Source organism: Carcharodon carcharias, chromosome 5 (genome assembly GCF_017639515.1).
Source record: "Carcharodon carcharias isolate sCarCar2 chromosome 5, sCarCar2.pri, whole genome shotgun sequence".
In the NCBI taxonomy this organism is placed as follows: Eukaryota; Metazoa; Chordata; class Chondrichthyes; order Lamniformes; family Lamnidae; genus Carcharodon; species Carcharodon carcharias.
Genome location: NC_054471.1, coordinates 68,438,838 through 68,455,386, shown reverse-complemented (window position 1 = coordinate 68,455,386; position 16,549 = coordinate 68,438,838). Strand labels below are relative to the sequence as shown.

The 16,549-nt window shown below is 38.8% G+C and overlaps 1 protein-coding gene across 3 annotated transcripts in view; it reads left to right on the top strand.

The window, feature by feature from the left end:
* Window positions 1–5,753: 5,753 nt before the first annotated feature.
* eya4 (EYA transcriptional coactivator and phosphatase 4) overlaps window positions 5,754–16,549 on the top strand; it is a 467,229-nt gene continuing 456,433 nt past the window's right edge. For all 3 annotated transcript variants that reach the window (XM_041188541.1, XM_041188542.1, XM_041188548.1), the window contains exon 1: window positions 5,754–5,952. The gene's annotated coding sequence lies outside the window, so the exon portion shown is untranslated. The remainder of the gene's footprint in view (window positions 5,953–16,549) is intronic.

Genomic DNA, 16,549 nt, shown 5'->3' with positions numbered 1-16,549 from the left:
TCCCAAATCCATTGGATGAGTGCATGGAGCCTTGATGTGAGAAAAAGTTTACCAGCTTTGAAGACCTCAGCTGGAATACCATCAGGGTCACAGGCTTTGTTGTTTTCCATCTGTTTCATTGTTTGATGAAGCTCCCCCATCAATGGTGGTTCATCCGTGGATTTAACCACAGGTTACTGGGGGATAGCTTTCAGAGTATCAGTACCGCTGTGAATTCACGGTTGAAGAGTTGTTCAAAGTATTCTTTCCAGCATTGATGGATAACATTGTCATCCTTAAGAAGGGAAATAACATCCTGTGAGCGAAGGGGCTTTTGTCAATTTGACCTTGGTCGATAGGTCAAGTCAGGAGTGTGATGGAATACACTTGCCTGGATGAGTGCAGCTCCAACAACATTCAAGAAGCTCAACACCATCCAGGGCAAAGCAGCCCACTTGACTGGCACCCCATCCTCCACCTTCAACATCCACTCCCTCCATCACTGATGCACAGTGGCAGCAGTGTGTACCATCTACAAGATGCACTGTAGCAACTCACCAAGGCTCCTTCGACAGCACCTACCAAATCCCAATCTCTACCACCTAGCAGCAGACACATGGGAACACCACCACCTACATGTTCCCCTCCAAGTCACACACCATTCTGAGTTGGAACTGTATCGCCGTTCCTTCTCTGGCACTGGATCAAAATCCTGGAACTCCTTGCCTAACAGCACTGTAGGTGTACACCACATGGACTGCAGTGGTTCAAGAAGGCAGCTTATCAATATCTTCTCAAAAGCAATTAGAAATGGGCAATAAACACTCGCCTAGACAGCGACGCCAACATCCTATGAAAGAATTCAAAAAATGGCCCCGGTGGCTTCAAAAAAGCTTTGCATGTCAAGATGGTCAGCATTTCTTGGATCTGTTGGGTTTTCTCTTCACACTACATGTCCTTTAATCTTTGGGTTTCTCTTTCGTATGTCAGCATTGAACTGTTGGAATGCTGCCTTTGTAACTTGTGACCTTGGATTGTTCTGCTAGGCAAGGAACATTGCTCATTTTTGTTCTAGGTCACATATTTCAGCATTATTTTTGTCAAACCAATCCTGGTTTTGACAATGCTCGAAGCCAATGGCCTGGTACAGGACTCACTAAAGCTAACTTTATTTGGTCCTCCTGTTCTGGAACGGAGTTGGATGTGTGAAGATTTTCCAGATTGGTTATGAGCTGCATATGGAATTCTTCTCTTTGTTCAGGCTGCTTTAGGGTTGAGACATTGAGCTTCTTTCTCTTCAACTTTTGGGTCTTGCGATGTCTTAGTGCTAGGTGGATGTTCATCAACGATCGAACAAGCCTATGATCAATCCAGCAGGCATCGGCCCCTGCATGGATTGAGTGATAGGAACATCATTTAGATCTTTGACCTGAATAATAATATAATCCAGGGGGTGCCAACGCTTTGATCTAGGTTGCCTCCATGTGGTTTTGTATTTGTCCTTCTGGTGGAAGGTTATAATGAGCCAATGCTGAGCACACTTTGTCAGCAGGAGGAAGCCACTTGCATTGGCTTTTCCCACCACACATTTCCCAATGGTTCCACTCCAGACATCGGAGTAATGGCCAACCCTGGCATGAAAGAACCCATAGATGAATGATCTTTTCTTCTTTTGTGATGGCAGCGGGATTTTCAAGTTTAGAAATAAAACATTTCCTTAACATCTTTGTTGGAGTCAAGGGTCATGGCATAAGTGCTGATCATGGTCACATTTTGATTATTGCTGCGCTGTAGGCGAAGTGTCATGTGTCTTTCATTTATGCAATTTGGAGTTCTGGTGGTGCATCCAAGATTCTATTCTGGAGGGCAAAACCAACTCCATGGACATAAGGGTCTCCGTCAACCTTTCCTTTTCAGTAGAAGGTGTATCCCCCTGCTTGTTTCTTCAGCTGCCTCTTCCCAGGAAGGTAAGTCTCACTGAGGGCAGCAATATCAACTTGGAGTATTGACAGCTCACATAATATTGCGGTTCCTCTTTCTGGACAGCCACTCTTGAAATTACACATGAATGTTCTAACATTCCCAATTGCAAAATTTGAAGTTTTCTTTCTTTGACCACAATGATAGTGGATCCTGCAGGATGTGGTTTCCCAACCAGGGGAAAGTGGAACAGCTTATTTTCAGGCCATCATTTCTAGTAATCTCCCCATTTAGGGTGAACAGAGGGTCCTGAGGAGAAATGGTCAGTCACAGATGCTGTTGCACAAAGACACCTCCATCCCAGCACAGGTGTCCATCAGCTTTCATACACGTATTTCCTGTTAGCAGATTCTTGACTAAGGACTCCCAGTTTCACAGCCCTGTCCCGGCTGTCAATCCTCCATCATCACAGGACTTGGCAAATGGACTTTAGTGGAAGCCTGCATGTGATTTTGTTTAATGTGGGGACCTTGGGCTGCTGTCATTATCCACACAATCTTGACAATTTGGTGATCATTTTTGGTTACATATCAAACCGCAATGACTGGGACCAGCTTGCCGCTGCAACCTTTTTCCACCTCTGCAGCAATGAGACACAGTCTTCCTACTCCTGATTTGCCTTTGAGAACTTTTGGACTTGTGCAGCTTCACAATCTGTTCAGTTTTTAATTACTAGATGTGTAACAATGGAAATATCTTCTAATCAATTAAATTTAATATTTTGCAAGAAATATGTTGAAATAGTTTTTAGTCGGTTCCATCTTCACTAATTCTGTTCTTTAAATAAAGCAAATAACAATTATTTTAGAATATTTATATAAAAAAACCTATGCAAATAAGCCTGCTTAATTTTAAAATCTCCAATAATATTTCCTTTCAACACAATTTATTTTACAATGTTAACCAATTGTCTATTTTAATAGTTGTTTGGTAGTACAGAACTTGAGTATTGCCGAAAAAAGAGACATTTTGTTGAAGCTTTTCATTTTGAACTCATCAGGCCAATTCACACAAGAATACAATGTAAGGGAAAACAACAAATTTGTACCGTATGAGAAGAGAATGGTGATTAGTACAGGCATTGCCATGGAGAATTCAACAGTTGATGGTGACAGACAGTTAACTGACAAGCATGTTTGAAATTTAAACTAGGCAGCTTGACACTGGTCAAGGCATTGCCCTGAGGAATGAACGAGTGAATGGCTGTCACTTATTTGCTATATTTAAGTCTGCAGCTGCATGTAATAATTTCCTTGCATGTCTTAATGGGCTCCATTCCTGCACTCAAATTCACCTTTGAAATGGAGCAGTCAGATGAACTCCCTTTCCTTGACATACTAGTTAAGAAATCTGCCAGGGGATTCTCTACCATGGTCTACTGGAAGCCTACCTTCACTATTCAATATACACATTGCAATTCTTACAGTTAAACACGCTACAAGATTGACCTTATCGGCACCCCATAAATAGGGCCCAAGCCATTTGCTCCCCATGCAAGCTTGATGCTGAAATAGGCGCATCAAAGGCATCCTGAAGGATAATGGCTACCCTGATCAGATCATTTCACGCTGTACATCATGCAAACTCATAAAAGGGTATAAGGCTGAAACTTTCAGCCTTAAAAAATGCCCAGTCTACTTCAGATTACCCTGGAAGGGCAAGGTATCTCAAAAATTTACTATGCGGTAGCAACACGAGTGATATTCATGACTAACAGGGTGCTTCCATCAAGCCAAAAAGATATTCTATCACAAAAATGAGTAATATGGTATATGAATTTCAGTGCCAGTGTGATGCCAGGTATGTAGGCCATAAGTCCAAAGACTAGCGGATCTTATCAAACAGCATGTCCCTTCTGTTGTTTGCAATGAATAAGGTACAGACTGTAGCCAACCAGCCCATGCTTGCAAAAACCCAAAACACAGTGTCCAACATCAGATGTAATTCAGTGGTTGGACAACATTTGCTAAATAATCCTGTGTGCTAAGAACTACACTGAAAATCAATTTAAGATTCAGTGGGGTTCGCAATTAGCTCATTTGTGTGTACTGGAAGTTACTTATATTAATACACAGAGCACTATTCTTTACAGACAGAGAGAACATGTACATGCATTGTGCCTGTTTCAGCTAAACAAAATAAGTGACAGCCATTCGCTGGTTCATTCCTTGGGGCAATACCTTAACAAATCAGAGTCAAGTTGCTTGGTTTAAATTTCAAATAATGCTTGGCGGTTAATTGTCAGTCATCATCAACTGATGCATTCTCCATGACAATGCCAATCAGCATCCACTTGCCAACCAATCATACGAACAAGGAGCAGGAGTGGGCCATTCAGCCCCTCCAACCTGCTCTGCCATTTAATGAGATCATGACTGAACTGATAGTAACCTGAAATCTGCTCCCCACCTACCAATAACCCATCACTCCCTTGCTTACCAAGAATCTATCCACCTCTGCCTTAAAATATTCAAAGACTCTGCTTCCACCACCCTTCCAGGAAGAATTCCAAAGACTCACGACTCTGAGTGAAAAAAATTTGCCTCATCTGTTTTAAATGGGCGACTACTTATTTTTAAACAGTGACCTGTTTTAAACTAGGTTTATCCACAAGAGGAAACATTCAATCCACATCCACCCTGTCAAGATCCCTCAGCATCTTACATGTTTCAATCAAGTCACGTCTTACTCTTCTCTTATACAGTATAAATTTGTTTTCCCTTAATGTATTCTTGCCAATTATCCTGATGCATGCAAGATAAAAAGCTTCGACAAAATGTCTATTTAAAAATAATTTTAAATGTTCAATTTAGAAAATGATGGATATTATTTTTCAACGTTAGAGAATTTAGTGGCAATAATTAGACTATCCATGGCGCCATTTATCAGTATAGTTAGTTAGGTATCAATATGGTTTTGCAGTTCATAAATATCCTTGAATCTGATCTGGGTGAAACGTGTTGGGGTATAATCCTATACAGAGGGTCATAAAAAACACATGGCGGAGCTTCTTGGAGTTGTACATGCGCACATTTATACATTCAGACTCGTTTAAATCCTCCAGTATCCCGGCATGCTCCATCCCCAAGACTGGACATAGATTCATATATTAAATGGCAACTGAGAATTTTGTAAAATCTAAAACATATAGCGTATTAACCAGGGGAAAAAACTTCCATTGTAGATAATAACAAGAAAAATACATGAACTTTTTTGTTATAATTTGCCTGCTTTCTAGCGACAAAAAGGCGCGGCTTTGCACTGTAGTGTTTTGATTAGTTTGTGAGACTTAAACTGAATCGAGCGTGGTGCCGCACAGGAGAAGTTTGGAGACGGAGAAGGAAAAAGAGACAGGAACTGAACACGAGTCCGCAGACAGGCAGCTAGGAACCAAGCGCGAGGCCAGGGTCAGGGCTACACGGGGACTGAGCGCGAGGCCAGGGTCAGTGAGTGATACACGGGGACTGAGTACGAGCCCAGGGTCAGTGGGTAATACACGGGGACTGAGCGCGAGCCCAGGGTTAGTGAGTGATACACGGGGACTGAGCGCGAGCCCAGGGTCAGTGAGTGATACACGGGGACTGAGCGCGAGCCCAGGGTCAGAGGGTGATACACGGGGACTGAGCGCGAGCCCAGGGTCAGTGAGTGATACACGGGGACTGAGCGCGAGCCCAGGGACAGTGAGTGATACACGGGGACTGAGCGCGAGCCCAGGGTCAGTGAGTGATACACGGGGTCTGAGCGCGAGGCCAGGGTCAGAGGGTGATACACGGGGACTGAGCGCGAGCCCAAGAACAGAGATACACACACACTGAGCGCTACTCACATAGACGCATATGTGCAATGCTATAGACAAACCGAGGACAGCAAAACAAAAACAGTTCCCCATTTTACTTCCCCGCCCCCTCGGTCCTAGCTTCAAAGAAGACCTGAGCAATCAACTATTTCCAGGAAGACAATTTGAGGGGAGGAAACTGGAATTGTATTGAGACAGTAAGTTTTTATGTCTTATGTTACATATAAAACATAGTAGCTCCGCGAAACTATCGTGTCTGGGTTTCGTTCACACTAGGGTGGGAATTAATTTCTAAGCTGTCAATTAAACATCAAAGTCGTGCTTAAAGAAGGAAACGAGGTTTATAGAAAAGTATACGTGACAATTAAGCTCAAATTCTTGGAATTGTGGCTACATAATTTTGGATTGGTTATATAGAACAGTGCTCAATATGGAGAGTCTGTGTCCGAGATGGTTTCTTTGCTGGTGTTTGGAGGCCTGTTATTGTATTGTGGAAGTCCACGTGTATTTAGTGTTTATGTCTGGTGTGCTGTGAGCAGGATACTCTTACAGCACACACACATACACATCCACCGCCTCTCGGGGTAGGGTAGCACCGGCTCACTCTTCAAGCTCAGTGGGCTGTCGTCCATTAGTTTTCTTTTCTGGCTGTCATTACAGTCCTTTTGAATTCGATACTTGTATAAACGTACAGGTTGGATTTCAGATTAACGACACGTACTTAATAGTTATTTTCCCGACAGCGCGATTTCATTACACTCGCAAGGAATAAATTGTTCTCATTTGGATCATTGTCGAGATTAGCTGTCAAGTTTCTTCACTTTTTTGCCACTTTTACATCTCGAGGGAGGCAGGGAAAGAGAAATCATGGCCCCATTAATATCTTGTACTAAAGTATGGTAGCATCACTTTAAATTCTGCGAATGACACTATGCATTTACGCCGAATAAGAAACACTGACAAGTATCGGAGCTGTGGGGAAGGTATTTAGAAAGTACATAGTAAGTATTTCCATATTTTAATGGTGCACATAAGAGTAAATTTGTTCATTTTTTTATTTGTCACCTTCCGTTCATCGAGGGGTTCTTCCCAGCTGAAAACAACATCACTTGATTGGTTGATTTTTGAGCGCAAAGGGTTAAAACTGGTCTGGTCTAACATCTATTTACAGCTTGCAGTTGGACTGATGCAGTAAATTGGTTAACACACCCACCCGGTTTGGTAATGAATATTTCTCCTCTGTGAATCAATATTGATCCTCAGGATCAGAAGCTTATTTCAGAGAATGGAAGGAGAAATAGGAGCCAGACCTCGATGCGATTGCAATCCACCAGTTGTAATGCATTAGAAACATAAGATTCAAATTCAGCGCGATGGAGGGGGGGGGGGGGGGGGGGGGGGTTCCTATCTGCCCGTGTTTTTGATCGAATTATTTTATCTAAGCCTTTAAAGTGCGGGGAAAGTATCGCACCTGTTTAGTTTGGTGTAATAGTCGTTGCTACGTTTCATTTATGTGTTAGAATTGCACAAAATGGCCATAGTGATGGACGTCCTGTAATAGAAAACGGTTTCTGATTTTTATAGTTACGTTTATACTCAGCACAGGCATCATTTAAAAACCACTGTTTCTACTTACCTTGATGTCAGCGACTTGGAGTTGCCCTTAAGGTGCTGTTTAATGTCCCACCCAATTTCCCACTTCCCATTTCCATCTCATCGGACTGAAGAGCACTTTCCGCATTGCATCGTCAAATTGCAATGACCGCACAGATCGGATTATAATCACAGAAATAGTCATCGCAAACATCGAAAACTTATCTGGCATCTTCTATTTTAGATCCCGATTTGTTGAATAAACGCGTATCTGGTGTCAATTAGTCGGCATTAATGACGATAAATGAATTTTAAGCAGAAAAAATACCGTGTAGTCGGTACTTTGCACCAACAGCTGCTTTGCAGGGCTATTCGTTTCGAAATGTCCGCTGTCAGCACAGGCGATTCTGTCTGTGAGAATAAAATATAGTTGAGGACATAATGTATGAGCACTATAATTTCAGAAATATCTCAAATATTAATATGTATGTAATAATTCGCCATTATGTTTATGTTTTAAACAAAAAGCACGTTTGTTTTCTAAAGAGGATTAAAACTTGCTTGAAGTCTCAAGATCATCCTTGGCTGCAATATTTAGACATCCGGCACCAGTGTTATGGTTCTAAACTATTACTCATTATAATGTAACTTTCTGACCATATTGTAGAAAAAATATGGTGATGCAAAACACTTTTTGAAAACATTTCAAATATATAACTAGGAAAAATATTGTGCGAAACTGCCATTTTTATTCTGAAAAGACACCGGCAGAATTGGGAAAAAAAGAAATGAATAAAAACATATAGAAAAATAAAACATGACTGACCTATTTTTGCAATTACTTACATTTACTATAAAGGGCATATTTGTGATCAATGTACTATAGAAGTTTTAAGTTTGCAGTCACTGTACTTTGATGCAATAATGGTGAACAATATAGGGCCTCGGAAAGGAATTTGAATGAAGCAGAAGGTCTTGTTAGAAAACATCCTGTCATATTTATACTTCTTCACTAGATCACATTGCTGTTAACATTTTTGTGAAAATAAATTATTGCAATGTTATTAATTGATGCAAACTCTGATCTCATTTTTGAGGAGGAAATCTAAAGTTGTTCAGGAATTTAAAAAAGCCAGAAATGAGGAAAACTCAAAATATGGTCTTTGGTATCTTTGAATAACTTTTAACATTCTCTACCTCCATTAAAATAACCAGCAAGCCATTCCTTGTAACATTTGTAGAGCAGATAAACTGGAAATAAGAATCTTAAAAGTCTATTTTTGTGATCTAAGCACAGTTCTGTAATATACTGTTGGCTAATTCTAATACTCTGAATCATGTAAACAACATAACCATTCATTTATTTTTAGTTAAAATATAAAATGTAGACAATAAAGGCTGTAATACCCTGTGTAATAAATATATACCTTATGGGAAAGGAAGATGATGAGGATTGTATTTAGTGATCCAGTCAGCTGCATTTGTGAAAATAAAAATGCATTATGTCCAGAAGCATTCAGCATCCTTCAGCTATCCATATGTCACCTAGTTTCTCAGCCCCTTTTTTTTGATAGGTTTGCCTGATGATAAATATAATCTAGAAATAATTGTTTGAAATTAGTGTTGAATGAACTCTTATTGCATTTCTCTATTATTTTAACAGAGGTGTTAACCTGTTTATTTAAAATGATTTAACATAGTGGACAGAGGGATGTTATAAGAATATGTAAAATGCTCATTCACCATTACTAGTCGATGAGTTGTAGTCAATTAATTTATTAAAGATTTTCTCTTTAATGACTGAAAACAGAAATCTCTTAAATTATATGAAATTTGAAAATTGTGAACAAATAACATAATTGGGCTCAGCCATGGCTCAGTTGGTAGCACTTTCACTTGTTAATCACAAGCTTCTGGATTCAAGAGCCACTCCAGATTTTGAGCACCAAAATTAATGCTGACACTCTCAGCGCAATGTTGAGGGAGGTACTGTCCTTCAGATGAGATTTTAAACTGAGGCTCTATCTGCCTTCTCGGGTGGATATAAAAGATCCCATGTCACTATTTCGAAGAAGAGCAGGGGAGTTATCCCCGGTCACCTGGCCAACATTTATCCCTGAATCAACATCACAAAATAGATTATCTAGTGATTATCATATTGCTGTATGTGGGAGCGAGTGTGGGAGTGTGCTGTGTGCAAATTGGCTGCCGTGTTTCCCACATTACAATAGTGCTTACACTTCAGGAATGCACTCCATTGGCTGTAAAGTGCTTTGATATGTCTGGTGATTGTGAAAAGCACTATAGAAATGCAAGTTTCCTTTTTTTTCTTCACTGCTATAGTTGTTTCATAGACAACATTGATGAGTTATCATGGAAATGTAGAACAAAGCTGAATCACTTTATAGCTAGAAAATAATTAAAATATAAGTGCTAAATAATTAAATTTATACCACTATCTTATATTTCCACATAAAAAATAGTCCAGATAAAAATCAAATCTTGTGACTTTTATCTGATCTGTGGATAATGCAGCAGAAAATGTGAATTATAAATATCCAAAACTGCATAGGAAGTGGCTGCAATGATGTTAATTCCACAAAAACAGGAGTTCAAATGATTTGGTTTTAAAAGTCTCCTTCAAATGCAGAACAACCATGTATTCAACCACTTGCCTTGCATTGTAGAAAAATGGAAAATTTATAGTGATGGTGGTTATATGTCTGACATGACAGGACATTTTATACAAAACAGAGTTCAAGAAAAAGGGGTGTTATTATGCATGATTAATAATGAGTTCAAGTTCTATCGTGACAGTGTGGGAATTTTGAATTTAGTTTTAAATATATGGAAATATAAAGTAGGTAAAAATAAAATTGACAGAAGTTGCTGGATTGTCATTTAAAAACCCTACCGATTCACTACAACAGCAACAACTTGTAATTATGAAGAGCCTTTAACAATAATAATAATGATAAAACATTCAAGGCAATTCACAAGAGCATTATAAAGCTAAATTTGACATCAACCCTCATAAAGTGATATTGGGGCAGATGGCCAAAAGCTTGGTCAAAGAGGTAGGTTTTAAAGAGCATCTTAAAGGAGGAAAGAGGGATGGAGAGGTTTAGGGAGGGATTTTCAGAGCTTAGGGCCAAGGCAGCTGAAGGCATGACCACCAATGGTGAAGCAATTAAAATCAGGGAACATCAAGAGGCCACAATTAAATGAGCACAGATCACGGAGGGTTGTGGGGCTGGAGGGGATTATAGAAATAGGGAGGGCTAAGGCCAGGAAGGGATTTGAAAACAAAGATGAGAATTTTAAAATCAAAGTATTACTTGACCGGGAGCCAGAGTAGGTCAATGTGCAAGGGGGTTGGGGACTATAGGTACATCTTGGCATGAGCATGGGGATGTACAGCACAGTTTGGATGACCTCAAGTTAACAGAGTGTAGAATATGGGAAGCCATCCAAGAGTGTGTTGGAATAGTCTAGAGGTAACAAAGGGTTTCAGCAACAAATAATGACCAGAGCATGAATTGTCTTGTAGGGAAGAAATCTTGCTATCCTTACTAGATTTATATGTGACTTCAGTCCATTACCAATGTGATAGATTCAGCTTCCCTTTGAAATAGCCTAGCAAGCTATACAACATCAAAAAGGCAGCCCACCATAAATTTCTTGGGGCAGCTTGGGATGGACAATAAATCCCATCCTTGCTAGTGATCGCCCCCATCCTGAGAATGAATTTTAAAAATGACTTAAAATGCTATGTACTGCAGGTTGATGGGAGCAAGCACACAGCTGTTTTTTTTTTCTCTCTTTGTAGGTATGTAGTTCTACCTGGGTTGTTAACTTTACAACACTGAAACAACATTATCAAATAGCATTGGCTGAATTTGTTGTTTATATTTATTTTGAATGAAGTATTTGTGTACATACATACATACGAACATACAAACAAGGAACGGAAGTGGGCCATTCAGCCGATTGAGCCTGCTCCGCCATTTAATAAGATCATGGCTTATCTGATAGTAATTGGAAATCTGCACCCAGCTACCGCCGATAATCTCTCACCCCCTTGCTTACCAAGAATCTATCCACCTCTGCCTTAAAAATATTGAAAGACTCTGCTTCCACCACCTTTTCAGGAAAAGAGTTCTGAAGACTCACTGGGGGAAGTCTAGGACCAGAGGGCATAATCTCAGAGTAAGGGTCACCCATTTAAAACAGAGATGAGGAGGAATTCTTCACCACAGAGGGCTGTAGAAGTTGGGTCGTTAAGTATACAAAAGGTGAAGATAGACAGATTTTTAATCATTAAGGGAATCAAGGGTTATGGGAAAAAAGCAGGAAAGTGGAGTTGAGGATTATCAGATCGGCCATGATCTCTTTGAATGGCGGAGCAGACTTGATGGGCTGAATAGCCTCCTTCTGCACCTACGTCTTATGGTCTTATGGGCCTTCTGAGTGAAAACATCCGCCTCATCTCTGGCTTAAATGGGCGACCCCTCACTTTTAAACAGTGACCCCTAGTTCTATATTCTTTCACAAGAGGAAACATCCTCTCCACATCCACCCTGTCAAGACCCCTCAGGATCTTATATGTTTCAGTCAAGTCGCCTCTTACTCTTCTAAACTCCAGCAGATACAAGCCTAGTCTGTCCAACCTTTTCTCATAAGACAACCCACCCATTCCATGTATTAGTCTGATAAACCTCTGAATTGCTTCCAATGCATAAGGTGACCAATACTGTACACAGTATTCCAAATGTGGTCTTGCGAGTGCCCTGTACAACTAAAGCATAACTTCTCAACTTTTATATTCAATTTCCCTCACAATAAACGATAAAATTCTATTAGCTTACCTAATTACTTGCTTTACTTGCATACGAGCCTTTTGTCATTCATGCACTGGGACACCCAGATCCCTCTGCACCTCAGAGCTCTGCAATCTCTCACCATTTAGATAATATATTTCACTTCTATTCTTCCTGTCAAAATGGATAATTTAACATTTTCCCACATTATATTCCATTTGCCCACTCACTTAACCTATCTATATCTTTTTGTAGCCTCCTTAAGCCCTCTTCACAACTTACTTTCCCACCTATCTTTGTGTCATCAGCAAATTTGGCAACCATCCCATCCATCCCTTCATCTAAGTCATTAATATAAATTGTAAACAGCTGAGGTCCCAGCATTGATTCTTGTGGCACACCACTCGTTACCAACCTGAAAAAGTCCCATTTATGCCTACTCTCTGCTTCCTGTTAGCCAGGCAATCTTCTATCCATGCCAACATGTTACCCCTCATACCATGAGCTTTTATTTTCCTCAATAACCTTTGATGTGGCACTTTATCAAATGCCTTCTGGAAATCTAAGTACAGTACATCTACCGGTCCCCTTTTATCCGCAGCACTTATTACTTCCTCAGAGAACTCCAATAAGTTGGTTAAACATGATTTCCCTTTCACAAAACCATGTTGACTCTGCTTGATGACTGTGAGCTTATCCAAGTGCCCTGCTATAACTTCTTTAATAATAGCTTCCAACATTTTCCCTATGACTGATGTTAAGCTAACTGGTCTGTAGCTTTTCACTTTCTGTCTCCCTCCCTTTTTGAATAATGGGGTTAAATTTGCTATCTTCCAATCTAATGGGACCTTCCCCTAATCTAAGGAGTTTTGGAAAATTAAAACCAATGCATCAACTATCTCACTAGACACTTATTTTAAGGCCCTAGGATGAAGTCCATCAGGACTCGGGCTCTTGTCAGCCTGCAGCTCCAACAATTTACTCAGTACCACTTCTCTGGTGACTGTAATTTTCCTGACTTCCTCCTCCACTTCCATTTTCTGGTTTATAGCTGCTTCTGGGGTGTTACTTGTATCCTGTATAGTGAAAACTGATGCAAAATACCTGTCCGATTCTCCTTGTTCAATTCATCTCCTTGTTTTCCATTATCAATTCTTCAGACTCATTTTCTACAGGACCAATGCTCACTTTGTTAACTCGTTTATTTTTTAAATATTTATTAAAAACTCATATATTTCTGGCTAGCTTTCTCTCATACTCTAATTTTCCCTTCCTTATTAGTCTTTTAGTCATTCTTTGTTGTTCCTTATATTCTATCCAATCCTCTGACCTGCCACCTGCCTTTGCACAATCTCTAAGAGTTACTTTGAAGATAATAGCAAATTGGACATGGTGGGTAACACATACTGTAAAATACTACTAACTGAAAGAAACCAGGTTACTGAACACATTATCATTTTATTAAAGTTATTACTTCAAGTCTGTGTGGAGTGACATTGCTTGAGACAGAATTTCACTATAGCATAGTGAGTTTATTTAATTTACTACTTTGTAATTCATTCAATTCCTTTGGAATGTATTTGAAATGAGAAGAAAAGATGGAAAATATTATTAACACTGTCTATAGCCAAAGTTTCAAGACGTATTTTAATTTATATTTAATAATGTTGATTTATTATATTACTAGTACAATTATTAAATGCTGATATCTAAAAATGGTAAAAATGTTAGTGTGTTTTTCATTATCATGTCTGGAAGCTATGCTGTATTATTTTGTCATTATGGGTGGATCATGCACAGTATGAACTTTTCTGAAGTGAATAGAAATTACTTTAAAAAAAGTTTCCAAAGGTTTACCATCAAAACAACATAATAAACAATAAATCAAACAACTAGGATTACAGAGGATGTTGTTGTTGTTGCTGTTGTTGTGTAATGTAGCTGATTCTTGAGTTAGTACTATGAGGAATAATAATTTCTTTCTTATTCTGTAAAAAGCAGCATTTAAAATAAATTGTCTGAAAAATTAATTTTCTTTAAAATGTGAGTACAATATGGTAGATTTCTGCCCATGAAACTTAACGTGTTTAATACCTGTAGTAAACCATTGCGCATGTTACTGTTTCTTTCAAGTAAACATTTATAATAACTTAACTGTATAATTTATTTATGAACTGCAGTTTATCTAACAACAGTATTCTTTTTCACAGTGTACAATGCTTGCTTAAGATGGTAAAAAATCCCATATCCAAAAATGAAACCCCTATATGAATTTTATCAAACAGTTCAGTATCTCAAAAAGAAAATTGCGCTATTTAATGCTGTCTTTTTCAATGATGTGTCATCAGAAGTAATATTTTAACAGATCTTTGCACATGTTCAAATGTATTTGTATTCATTTGATTGGGATTCTGTAAACATTTTTAGATCCCTCCCATTTAAAAATAAATTCAATGATTAATAAATTGGTATATAACATAAACTGATACATAGAATACCATCAAAAGGTATGCAATATAATTTTATACTTGATGAATCATTAATGCGGAGAACAGTTACTTCAATAAAGCAGCTCACTCATTTGAGTAGATCTTTCATAAACAATATACTTAGAAGTCAAGTTGGCTAAAACATCACTTCTTTAATAAAACTTTAAATACGATACACACATTTCTGAAAAGTAAACTGTTGATCATCTCAGAAGTCTCTGTTTGGTTCAGTAAAGGTGACAATCCACAATAGATCAACAGAGCCACTCAAGGTCAGTGTGAATAGAGGCGAAGGGTAGGCGAAATTGATTGCTGTTCAGAATGAATGCAGCAGAATTTTGGACAAATTGCAGTTTGGCACTCTGAGGAGAGCATTTGACAAGCCAAGTCTTGAAGTAATGTAAACATGGATAAGGGTTTCCAAAAAAAGTAGGGAGGATGAAAGTGGGCAGCTTTGCAGTTGTGTAAGTATGCTGTTTTAGTGTTTTTACAAGATATGAAGCTCATCACAAGGTTCAAAAGGAAACTGAGAGATGGTTCGATTTTGAAGCAAGGAAATGGAGATTCAACTGGGAACCAAATAAGGTGGCTTCTTAGCCATGATTGAAAGGGTTAATATAGATTGTTTAAATATATTGGAAGCTAATTTCATCTGTAAAAGTAATTAATCATTTGTTAATTAAATGAGCAATAACTTTTGTCCATGCTGCCCTATTGACTTAATGCATTGACTTTGTGTGAATGGTGTTTCTGTTTGTTCAGAAGTAATTGAAAGGTTCTTCCTTAAATTACTACTTATTACATGGATACATGGCATAGAAATGAGCCATTCGGCCCAACCAGTACATACTGATATTTATGCACTACTTGAGCCTCCTCCCTCATTTAAATCTATCATTGTAATCCTCTATTCCCTTTTCCTTCATATGCTTGTCTAGCTTTCCATTAAATACATCTATACTATATGTTTCAACCACTCTTTGTGGAAGCGAGTTCCATATTATCACCACTTTCTGGGTAAAGAAGTTTCTTTTGAATTTCCTATTTGATTTCTTCATGAGTATTTTATATTGATGGCCTCAAGTTGTGTTCTTCCCCAGAAGTGGAAACATTCTCCCTCTATCCACTGTATCAAAGTTTTTAGTAATTTTAAAGAACTCTATCATTAAGCCATCCCTCAGCCTTTTTTTTCAAGGAAAAAGAGACTGGGCCTGTTTATCCTTTCTGGTTATGCTTACCTACATATTTCTGGTATCATCCTCGGAAATCTTCTCTTTATCCTCTTTAGTGCCTCTATACCCTTTTCATAATATGGCAACCAGAACTGCATGCAGTTCCTCTCCCAGACTCTCACTTTCCAAGTAATAAGTGATTCTTCCTACCAAAAGTTATTACCTCACATTCATCTATGTTGAACTTCATTTGCCAGTTATTTCCCTATTCAGCAAGTTTATTAATGTCCTCCTCTGTATTGACTATCTCTCCCAAATCTGATGGCATCCGCAAATTTAGGAACTGTATTTTTGATTCCAAAGCCCAAATTGTTAATGTAAATTGTGAACAGCAGTGGTAGCCCCAGCATTGATCCTTGTGGAGCACCACTTCCCAACTTTTTTCATTCTGAATAACTACTCTTTACTCCCAATCTCTACTTTATGTCTTGTAGTCAGCTAGCAATCCATTCACCATAAATCCCCTGGCTCTGCATGCTCTGACTTATTCATTAGTTTATTATGGAATACCTTTTGAAAATCCAGATAAATCATCTCTACTGTATTATCGTTGTCTACTATCTCTGTTACCTCCTCAAAGATGTAATAAGTTTGGTTAAGCAACATTTTCCTTTGAAATCCATGGTTGACTATCCAGTATCATATTTTTCTTTTCTAGAT